General features: G+C 41.9%; 1 pseudogene; it reads right to left on the bottom strand.

Annotated features, from left to right (window-relative positions):
• Nucleotides 1-846: 846 nt before the first annotated feature.
• Nucleotides 847-964, bottom strand: LOC126254841 (5S ribosomal RNA; annotated as a pseudogene).
• Nucleotides 965-11,895: the final 10,931 nt, after the last annotated feature.

An 11,895-nucleotide genomic window follows, 5' to 3' on the forward strand; every position in this document is an offset into this window, starting at 1 on the left:
AATGGGCGGCATAATATACAATGGCAACAGTCAGGAAGGCCTTAAAAAGTTCCGGAACGTATTTCCACAGGACGTGAAATGTGAATTTGTGCAGTCAGTCGTTCTACCGAACCCCCATTACTGCGATGGCCACCAATAAAACAAAAGCATTCACAAACTCTGTTGCTGCTCTTCTCATCTGGAAGAAGCTAGTCTGTACTATGCGCACAATTAAATGCCCAGATGGTTTTGAAAAGAAATTGAAACACTTTCTCCTGTTACCCACATAACGCTTCCTTCCAGAACTAAGGCATATGGCCAGTGATTCCTTTGTAAAATAGTAAAGCAACCGCTTCTATCTTCGTGAATTTACACTTCCTGATCTTTTCATTTCACAACCAATCACGTCACTATCTTTCCCCCTGTATTCACAGTATTGTTTCTTACGTTTTATCACGTTCTTCTATTTCTCTAATCGACTCCTTCTCTCGTGCCCATTGCTATTAGCCCCCATAGCTTAAAACACCTTCTCTGTAACTTGTCCCTGTTGTTGTACAAGTAAACTCTGCTTTATTGTTTCTTCTCTTTTTCCATTATAGTAATTACTAAATTTTTATAATCTTGTGTCCTAGATGTAACTTATGCTTATCGTGTGAATTTAATATGCACTCCGTCTTCAGGCCACAAGTGGCCCATTGGTACCATCCGACCGCCGTACCATCCTCCGATGAGGATGCGGATAGGAGGGGCGTGTGGTCAGCACACCACTCCCCCAGTCGTTGTGATGGTTTTGTTTCACCGGAGCCGCCACTCTTCGGTCGAGTAGCTCCTCAGTTGGCATCACGAGGCTGAGTGCACCCCGAAAAATGGCAACAACGCATGGCGGCCTGGATGGTCACCCATCAAAGTGCCGCCCACGCCCGACAGCGCTTAAGTTCGGTGATCTGACGGGAACCGGTGTATCCACTGCGGCAAGACCGTTGCCTGGAACTTAATATAAAGCATATAAAATGGTTGGTCAGATGTGAGGGTGGCCTTTCCAGGTTATATAAATAAATTAATTAAATAAATAATCTAGCGTAGTTCTCTTGTAGTCTGGGAGCTTACACTCGCTGTAAGAGATATGCATAAAATAACTGCTTGTGTGTAACTGAACAGGTAAGAACTTTGTTTTTGCCTTCAGAAGCTCCAGTTCTTCGCACGCTTGTTTCACGATAATCTTCTACTCCTCGCAACATTCGTCCGTTCAATCTGAACAGTGTGAAGTCTGCCGCAACCCTATGTCCTTATTGTGAATGGTCCGTTTTGGTTATCTGTGGAATAGTCAACTGAACATTTTTCACGCGGAGTTGGTTGCCGAGGAAGACATTCGGTGTACTTGACGCGTGCGTGTCCATTAATGATGTTGGTTAAACCACAGCAGAATGCAATCTCTAGCATTTCCCACGTCGAATAACAGGACTTTATTTGACTGTAAAAGTTTTCCACAATTCACACAGTCACTAGTCATGTTCAGATGTCCGCACAACGTATACAAAGAGACCGAAGGGTATGGCTGATACAGGAGGCAGTGTTTTACGTTTGACCACAGCATCACAGTGGAAGGACCAAGAACAGAGAAAAACAGTCTACACTGCTGAGAACTGACTGATGTTGACACACGTAAAATGGCTCATAACTCAACAAGTATTTACAATTGAAAGACAAACAGCCGTCGGTCACTATTTTTAACAAATTAACCTGGTTTCAACACTGCTAGGAGTGTCTTCCTCAGAATTTAAATCAAAGAATAGTCTATATTCTATAACATTTTCACAGAATTATGACTAAAAACGTATGATAGGGTATAAGTATGGAAACCAGGTTAATATGTTAAAAATAGTGACCGAGGGCTGTTTGTCTTTCAATTGTAACTATTCACGGTCTCTGAACGTGCAGCCATGTACAACAAGTATTTGTTTCCAGGTATATTTTAAAAGCGCTTCATATTTTAGTTTCGACCAGCACTATCTCCTTTACACATACGGAATATATCCTTTTTAAACATTCGGTTCCTTAAATAAACATTGAAGAATGGTGGATAAATCAGAACCAATTTCACTGCCGGTATTACAACGCCAGGGTAGGCACTATTTCTAGAAGCACTCTCTGCGGGACACCCTTCAACTATACTGGCCACCTGCAGCATCAGACCTGCTGCCATTGGAGACACTCTGAAGAGCCGAAACGTTACGATCACTGTCACCGCGAGAGAGAATCCCAGTTGGTGACAGGTTGGTAGACGCTTGATTCACCCCAGTGACGCTTCTCTGTGACGTCACTATGGCGTGTACATGCCCAGTTTCGACTGTCTGGGACGACTATCGATTTCCGTGCTCGTATAGAGTCTGAGAATGTGAGATGGTCATTTGTCTTGTGTTTACGGAAAGGTATCACGGTGATGAGAATAGAGTCTCATGGTTTTACTTGGGAGTTTGCACTGTCACAATGTTGATATAAGTTACCACCTAGGAAACGTTTTTCTAGTAGCAGTTTACCGATTTGAAATATCGTCGCTGGTTGCTGTTTTCAGTACAGTACCTAATTCTTTCCAAGTATGAAAGGCTGTATTCTTTTCAGAAGTGGTGTGCAAATGCCCAGTAATTGTGTGTGTCTCATTAGCATTAAAAAGTTGAAACGGATTTGTTGGTTGCGTACCAGCGGATAAATCACATTCACCCTCATCTTATTCTATTTGATTTTTTCATTGACTTCATCTTAAGTGACCTGTTTAATCATATGAGGACCGTGTACATAACGTAACTTTGTCTCGATACATAGGCGATGTTATACGTGGTTTGTACACCAGAAAAACAAATGTAGTATTACCATAACACTCATCTGAAGCCGTAAAAAGATTATAAAAATAGAGTATTGTTCTGACTGAGGTAGCTATTGTTATTCACGAACTAAAGCAGCAACTGTTACCTTCGATTGATACATTCATTGCAGTTTTGGAAAATATTGTTGCCTTTTCTTTGTATGAAAGAGAGAACCTGTAAACTTCATATTCGTTACTTACAAAATTGGGTGTTAAGAAAAGTACTTAACAATAAGCTTCCCCAATGGAAAAAGTATGCTGGTTGTGTGAAGTATGTTCCAATTTATGGGAAAAATAGCTACAGTTCACTACGAGGAAAAATAAACTTCTTGTTTTGCACCTGAAATTAACTGAAGCAAAGAGAAAAAACAGCAGCAGGTACATTCCTGTACCAGTACTAGAAACATTTAATCTGAGTACGTAAGAGATGTTCTAGTTTGGAAAATAATTCTCCTAAAATAATTAGCTTCTAAATTTTCTTTTGTACTTCACAGATGGCTGAGATTAAGTTATCTTTTAACTCTTTTTCAGATATATCAATCTTTTCTATGAGTGGTACTTAATTTTACCAGACGATCAACGCATTCCCAACTTTTACTAGCATTTGCGTGTTTGATGTTTAATTTGTAAATTGTTGACAATGAGAACAACAGTGAGACATGTAATAAACGACGTATGGAGAGATTGCAGGGCACTCTCACTTTTGATATCGTGTCATGCTTCTTAATGTTCTTAGGGAAGATGATCTTTATTACTTGGTAGCTGTATTTGATACGATCTGACTCCACTCATACGATGAAATGGTTGGCAGCAGTTAACGCTCTTATTTGTGTGCTCTAGTGAAGGCATAGCAGTAGGCTTTACCTGCATTTGAAGGAAGAGGGTGCCGAGTTAATTGGCTGCAGTAAAATCGTATGTCGGCTGAGGGCTGAGGGATGCTTTTTCTCTGCAGAACCTGGTGAAAATGTTTGCGGACAGCCAAATCCCTCGGTCTCATTGTGCAGACACATTGCATGGCGCCAGTCAGTCAGTGGTTCTGTCTAGGTAGCCTGACTAGCGCCGAGGACTCGCTGCAGCTATGAGCAGAGGTTTGTACGAACCGATGACTGACAGTATAGCAGAGGATGGGCCCTTGTTAGGTAGAAAGTGGATGAGACGGCTGTGAGTTTCTGAAAATTTCCATGGGACAGGGCAGTGGCACCCAGGTGTCCAGACTCTGCCACAAAACATATTTGTGAAGCACGAGGCTTTCAGCTAGTTTATGGCCGTTCTTTGGAAAGTTCGAAATGGACACAACAGGAGAGAGAATGATTTTTTTATGGGGGGCTGTGGTTCCATCCAAGTCATGCTTTTAGGAAAGACATGGCGTGAACACATGGGAAAGAGGCTGCAAAGCTGAATCTTTTTTCCTTTTCTCCCAGTTAATTTTTGAAGTCTCTGGTTGGTCAAATCTGTGTATACAGAGCAGGGGGGAGGTCTGCCAGCTTCGAATGCCGAGCTACAGCTCGTGATTGGCTTGTGATAAGATGGGTGTAGTCTAAGTATGTAAATGTGCTATGCTACCGAGCTGCGGAGAAAAGCTATAAAGAAAGAGAAGAACTCACTCTTGTACTGGCGCTTCACTAGTAAAGAACAGCAGGTCTTTACCTAAACGGTGAGACTTGTGTCCTTTGCTAGTGTAACACTTAGAGCCTGTGCCAGTCACCAGCTGAACCGTCAGAGGTACTGCTTCTTGCATCACGCCCGCAAGGAGTTACGCGTGGGTGTACTTATTTGTTTTGAGACAGCCGTCTAAACGTTTGACATATTTCATCATGCATTGTCATATCACGGAGTCAAATTGGTTTGGCATACTAGCGAATGGGTCCACCTGCACACTGGAATCCACGGGGTTTCAGATGCTCATAGGTAAGTATCTGCGTTCCGAATCAGCCGAACATGAGACCGCGTACTTGCATATTTCCCAGCGCGTGCTGTTGCTAACAGATTGTCGGTGTCCGTGACTGCAGTCGGCGAGCATCGTGTTGTGTCGCCCTCACCTGCAGAAGGGTAAAGTATTCGCGGCTATGGTGTAGCGCTCCAATATATGCTTCTCAGCACCCTGTTCTTTGGAACCATAATTTTCTTTATGGAATAGTATAGATGCTTGATAGTAGTGTAGTTTTTGGTCCGTACCACACATTCACATTTATAAAGTCAAATAAAGCGATTACTTCTGGTTAGTGTGGTGTGTTGTTCCCTAGCTGATCACTCTGATAACCATAGACCGGATGTTACTGAAAGCGTTTCTCAAATAAAAATGTTTGTGTGGTGTCTCTTTAGCCACCTTTTGTCATGTGATGTTAAGAATGAATAAATCTACTGTTATCTAGACCACAACTCCTCCGGTGTTCTGATCAACATTACCTTTGCCATTTTATTAAAGTCTTGATTGTAACTGAAAGAGTCGGAAGCTTGCAATATAACAGAATCATTTAAGTGAGCCTATGCTGGTGGCAACAATATGAAGTAAAAAGGAAGCTATTACTACAGTTCAAAGGATTTTTTTTTACTTTTTTAAACTTTATGGTAAAATATGAGATAGTAATAACAGTCCAGCTGTTATCAGTTTACATCCATCACAAACTAATGTATTATAAGACCTTTCTGTATCTCATAGTTCCATCAGTTCTGAAGTTACGTACTATTGAAAGTACGGGATACGTCTTTCACAATGTCTTACGGACTTTATGAAGCTTTGTTAAATGAACGCTAAAATTTCGAAATGAGCAGGCAATTACTCCCTAATGATGAGTTCCACTGAGTGCAACGGGCGTTTGAAGTCTGCAAGAAAATACAATGAGATTTGGCCCAACGATTTATCTAAAATGCGCAATGGAATCTGACTAAACGACTTCAGCATTTTAATTACCAATTTGAAAAGACCAGCTAAGACGTGTCTGGAGACGCCCCAGGCACGGTGGGATACCAACCTGACAGCCGCCAACCATACCGTGTGATAGCAGGAGTGAAGATACGGGGTGCCATTTCGTTTCATAGCAGCAGCCCTTTGGCTGTCCTCTGCGGCACCCCTTATACCACAGAGATACGTCACCGATATTCTACGCCCCGTTTTGTTGCCCTGAATAGCAACCCATGAAATGAAATGGCTCTAAGCACTATGGGACTTAACATCTGAGGTCATTAGTCGTCTAGACTTAGAACTACTTAAACCTAACTAACCTAAGGATATCACACACATCCATGCCCGAGGCAGGATTCGAACCTGCGAGCGTAGCAGCAGCGCCGTTCCGGACTCAAGCATCAGGAACCGCTCGACCACAGCGGCCGGCTAGCAACCCATCCTGGGCTTTTATTTCAGCAAGATAATGTCCGCCCGCACACGGCGAGAGTTTCTACTGCTTGACTTCTTGCTTGCCAAACTCTACCTTGACCAGCAACGTAGGAGGATCTCTCCTCAGCTGAGGACTTTTGGGGTCAGGGCCCTCCAACCAGCTCGGAATTTGGACTATCTAAAGTACCAATTGCACAGAATTCGGCACGATATCCCTCATGAGGTCATCCAACAACTGTGTCAGTCAATGTCAAGCCGAGTAACTGCTTGCATAAGGGCCAGAGGTGGACCAACGTGAAATTCTTTCTCTTCAATTACTCATCCAATTTTTCTGAATTTATACCCTTCCGTTTTCTGCCTGTACATGTACATCACATCAGCAGGGGATATTCATCTGGAATTTCATGGGATCTGTGGTAGTAAACAAAGGCATCGTGGCAGCTGTGGGCTTCCTGACATTACCACGCGGAGAGCGAGATAATGAACTCACGTCAATGTCCCGGCCACGAAATTCTCTTGATGAGAACACGATGGAACACATTTGCGATGGAGGGAGGTGGGGACTATCGGATGCCAACTCCTCGCCCACAAACCACCGGTCGTAATTTACGGGCATTCTGAGACCTCTGTGTTGTGGCGTATATCTCTGTACGCCTACAAACAACTTGTAGAATCCATGACACGCAAAATCGCTCCTGTAGTCCGTTCCAAAGGTGCACCAATATGCTATTAAGCAGATGGACATCATGTTTTAGCTCATCAGGCTATATCCAGCTCATATTAGGGAAGCAAAGGAAAAGAAATCGACCGTGTTCGTTTCAAAGGAACCATCACGGAATTTGCGTTAAGTGATTTAAATGGGCCTGGGGTACTTTCAGGAAACTAAATAGGATTTTCAAGACTTACAAGGGACCTAATCGTGCGAGGTCGCAAGTCCAATCTTTAGTAAGGCTCATTTGAAATTGCGATGTTAACAGTTACGGCAGGAAAAATATTAACTGGTAATGACTCACCATACGCATCAGGAGGGTGACAGAGATTGTGTGTCCGGGACTTGCAGAGATCAACCTTCTACAGTAAAACTTGGAAACACGATCACAAACGGTTCTGTGGTGTTTCCACGTTACTGCTATACTAGTGACAATTTCTGAACAGTGACCAAGAGAGCCACGGAAATGGATACACCGCAGCACGTCACAACGAGACTGCGACGCCAGAAGAACAAAGATGACCACAGCATTTACGAAAAGACTATGTAATATCAGTATGACCTTATTGTAAAGTTGTTTTTGTAATGCCATTTAGTCTGAAGATCAGGTTTAACCCTCGAAATATGTCACTAAATAAATAAGTAATACAATAGTTGACAAAGTTTGTGACTTGTAGCGGTAATTTAAAAAAACCTTTACATATTTCTTGAGACAGTCTCGCTCGAAAAATAGTCAAAATTACTTCAAAAACCTTCTACAGGATGTATATATTACACTTCATATAATGGACATCGTGGACATTCAAGAAATGTTCAAAATAAACCGTTAACTTGCATCATGAACACCGATTGAAAAATGGCGTGCCACAGTGATCACAAAGGTTCGTACCTTTAAGATCGAAGACGAACATCTTGGGTGTTACTAACCATGCAGGATGTTCAGCATTCGTAGCGTTTTTACGTAAGTTGAATAAATACAACTGCTATAGACAACACATACTTCAGACACCAATAATAAATTCTTCTTCACTTCAGAATATATAAAATGTATAGAATCATATTGGTGTAATGGGTGATGAGAACTGATGTAATGTGACGGCATACAACCGAATCCGAAACAGTCTGTCGTGGAGCTTATCGTGAAAATAGCTATCCTCTAAGGCGTAGCTGCAGGTAGTACAATATGTTCTGCAGGCATAGGAAAAACCAACATCCAGAGGCTGAATTTCTCCATGGTTCCAGAAGGCATGAACTGCAACGTCACACGCTTTTCAGGCGGGATACTTGGCTCTAAAGGAGTATTACTGTTACACACAGACCAAGAATCAAGCGAAAGCAAGTTATTGTGACCAGCTACTGGCCAAAAACAGTGCTCTACCATAGTTGTAGTTCTCTTGCGCCCAGTTTACCACGCTTTCTTGCTGTGACGTAAGTGTTCCCTACTTCCATTGCAAGCTCACGCACACGAGATAGAATCGTAGGGGGCAGGGCACCACCAACATCTCACAGCACAATGAAGAACTTTCCAGACACTTTATTATGCAGATTAACAGTAGGCACTGATGCCAGCTGAACTTGATACAACTCTCTTGGTGCTTCTAATTTTCTGGGTTCCTTTCATATGTATTTCCTCTTCAAATCCCGATTGGTGTAAGTTGAAAACAAATCCCTTACTGAACGATGGGATAAGTGTGTTCATCTCATCTACAAATTTTCGGCGCAGTTTTCTGTGCATCGTTAAGCTGATGATTTGTTTATAATTTCGTTATCGTACATCTTCCAATACTGTAACACTGTTTTAAGCTATGCAAGCATCCACTTCTTCTCTTGAAATCAGTGTAATGTACGTCGCGCGCAATTTCGTGTGCATGAAGTAGTAGGTCACTATTGTGCACATCCTTGAAATTGTATCGCGCATCTCTGAAACGCGCAAACAGCAGCTTTTGTAACAAGTACGCCTTGTTCTCAATTGAATATCCGCAGTTTTTCTTACGCACCACGCGGTCGTATTGCTGCGGACTTGTTCGAAATCTGTTCAAAATTGTTTTTCTACTATGTTGCGGATGATCTTTCATGTACGTAATTATGTCTAGTGTCCGCTCCTTGGACAACGATTGTCCTTTACTACATTTCACTGGAGACGAGATTTTTAGCTCTCAGTCCGACAAGCATGATTGACTACATGACTCTCGACACCTGTTTCAGTATCACTTTCACTTGCTAAGCGCGTATCGTCGTCACTGTACTACTCGTGTGTATTGTCCGCACAGTCGCGCGTATAGGACAGCACACATTTCACTAACTCGTCTTGCAGAAACGCTAATATTTCATCTACCATTTCTTTCACACTCTGCGAAATTCCTTAGATTCCTGTCTGACGACATGTCAACCTCGGCAGCTGTTGTTGTACATATAATGCAATGTTTGCTTTGTTCACCGTTGACATTGTGCATGGGGGCTTAATTATTTTAAAATGCAAATAATTTTAATTTTGGTATTTGAATGTTCGTTTACAAAGTCTCGTAAACGGTTGGCCCTGACTAGTATTATTACGCAATCTGACTGCTTAGAACAACAACAATGAATGAAATGAAAATTTTCTTTAACACAATTAATTAATTAAGTCCCCAGCAACTATAAAACCTACGAAACCAAAGCACAAGTGTCACTGTTCTGTGTGTGGAAGTGTAACTCAACGTACACATCTGGCACGGTTCTTCTTCAATAAGACAAGAAATTTCAAATACCATTTATACTGAAGTAATTAAAGAAAATAGAAATACTATAATTATGCAAGAAACCCAGAATTACACTCTAATACAAGAATACCAGCCAGATGCTTTGTTGACTGAACCTGTAATGACGCATTATTTAAGACACTGAAATAATAAAAAGAAAACAGGGAATATTTTACCTTCATATATATTGATGAAAAGCACTCTAATCATTACAATATCTCCATTCGAACAACACCTTCTATCTATCCCATCAAACAACTGCATAAAACATGGAACAAGCACTCTCCACTACCTCTCAATAATCACTGCCTACTACGAGTTCTCGACAAGCACTGCCTACCACGACAGCTCAAGAATCACAGCCAGTGGAGGCGGCTAAACAAACTCTCTGGCGCGATCTCTGGCGCTGTGGCTCAGTGTAGCCACCTTTCAATTGCTCTGCTTTGTATCAACACCACTAGTAATGTAGCACTGTTATCAATTACTCGGTGACTAAGCACTTCATTTACGGTCCGTAACCTCATGCTATACTGCACTGGATACCTTCAATCCCGCTCTCTGTTGGCATTAGCAGCAAATATTGTGGCTGCATGGTAGACAATATGTGGGGCGTCGAAGGTCGTAAACTACATTGGCCTTTTGAGACCTCGAACTCAACGGGTTTCTGGTTAGTCAGAAAAGGAAAGCTTATAATCTCTGTGTTTTACTAATTTTGATTTATAGTAGTGTAATGTGCTCCTGTAATGTGAAACCGTCGAAAAACTGAGGTTTGTTGCTTGATCTATTGAAAGACGTAGTTTGGTAATAATTCTGGTAAGGACAGGAAAACAACAAATGCAACACTTAACACACTGTACTGGATGACGTAATTATGACTGTAGTGGAAATGAAATGGGGATGGGCGGGACATATAACCATGCAGTTGGCTGATAGATGGACCAAGAAAGAACTCACTGGATTGCAAAAGGAGCTAGACGGAGACCCTATGGAAAGTGAGTAGTACACGCTAGAAAAGGTGCAGAAGAAACACAGAAGCATATGGGTGTGAGTGACAAACAACTGATGACGATAGGACGGTGACGATGACAATACGTTGCCTGCGCAATACGTAAATGATTTCATTTAGGTGGGATTAATTATAGCTGGTGACACTAACATATTTTCTATACAATAGGCCTTCCAGTATGAAATTTGAGCGGATGTGTTCTTCTTCAAACGTGTCCCTAATTCAGCTTGCTCCTATCATACAAATAGTAGTCACACTCTCATATACATATTTGCAACCAAATCCCCAAACAGAGTAATTGGTACCTCTCAAATACCTGCACCTGGTACATTTGCTCATGACATAATTTTCATGACGTTCTCGTTAGAATGTCCCAGAAATAAACCACAACTGATTACATACCGAGACTTCAAACGCGTTAATTTATCTGAACTTGCGCTTGAATCATAATAAATAGTGTGTGGGACATCTCCTATTCCTTCCTCTGACATTAACGAAAAACTTCATGGATTTACTAAAAATTGACTCAGTTATACGACAAATATGTTTTCCTAAAGACCGGAACGGTAAGAAAGAAACGTACACCCTGCTCATGAGTCTCAGAGATGTTGCACATCGGATAAAAAACAGCACCCTGCGTGAAAATCATATTTCACACAAGCGGAAGCGGATAGACTCAGTGCCGGCCGAAGTGGCCGTGCGGTTAAAGGCGCTGCAGTCTGGAACCGCGAGACCGCTACGGTCGCAGGTTCGAATCCTGCCTTGGGCATGGATGTTTGTGATGTCCTTAGGTTAGTTAGGTTTAACTAGTTCTAAGTTCTAGGGGACTAATGACCTCAGCAGTTGAGTCCCATAGTGCTCAGAGCCATTTGAACCATTTTGATAGACTCAGTGAAGCTGTAAGAAACGTAAAAACTCAAACATGCCATACATTAACCGACAACAGAAACAGACCAGCTGCCCTATGGAAAAACCTACTTGGTCTTGGTTCAGACAAAGTAAGAACTGCAGCTGATCCATTTGCAGCTGCCCTATGGAAAAACCTACTTGGTCTTGGTACAGAATAAGTAAAAACTACAGCTGATCCATTTGCCCGAGCTGATGAACTGAACCGGTGCTCCATCTTACTTACCCTACAATTGAACCATAAGCGAAACAGAGTAAACGACTGTAGCCACAAAACATTCTATCTGAAGCATGTTACTTGCAATATCGTCAAAAAAGCCATCATGTGTATCATATCAGTATCTACTGGACACAACAGCATCA

The sequence above is a fragment of the Schistocerca nitens genome, chromosome 4, assembly GCF_023898315.1.
Source record: "Schistocerca nitens isolate TAMUIC-IGC-003100 chromosome 4, iqSchNite1.1, whole genome shotgun sequence".
Taxonomy (NCBI): Eukaryota; Metazoa; Arthropoda; class Insecta; order Orthoptera; family Acrididae; genus Schistocerca; species Schistocerca nitens.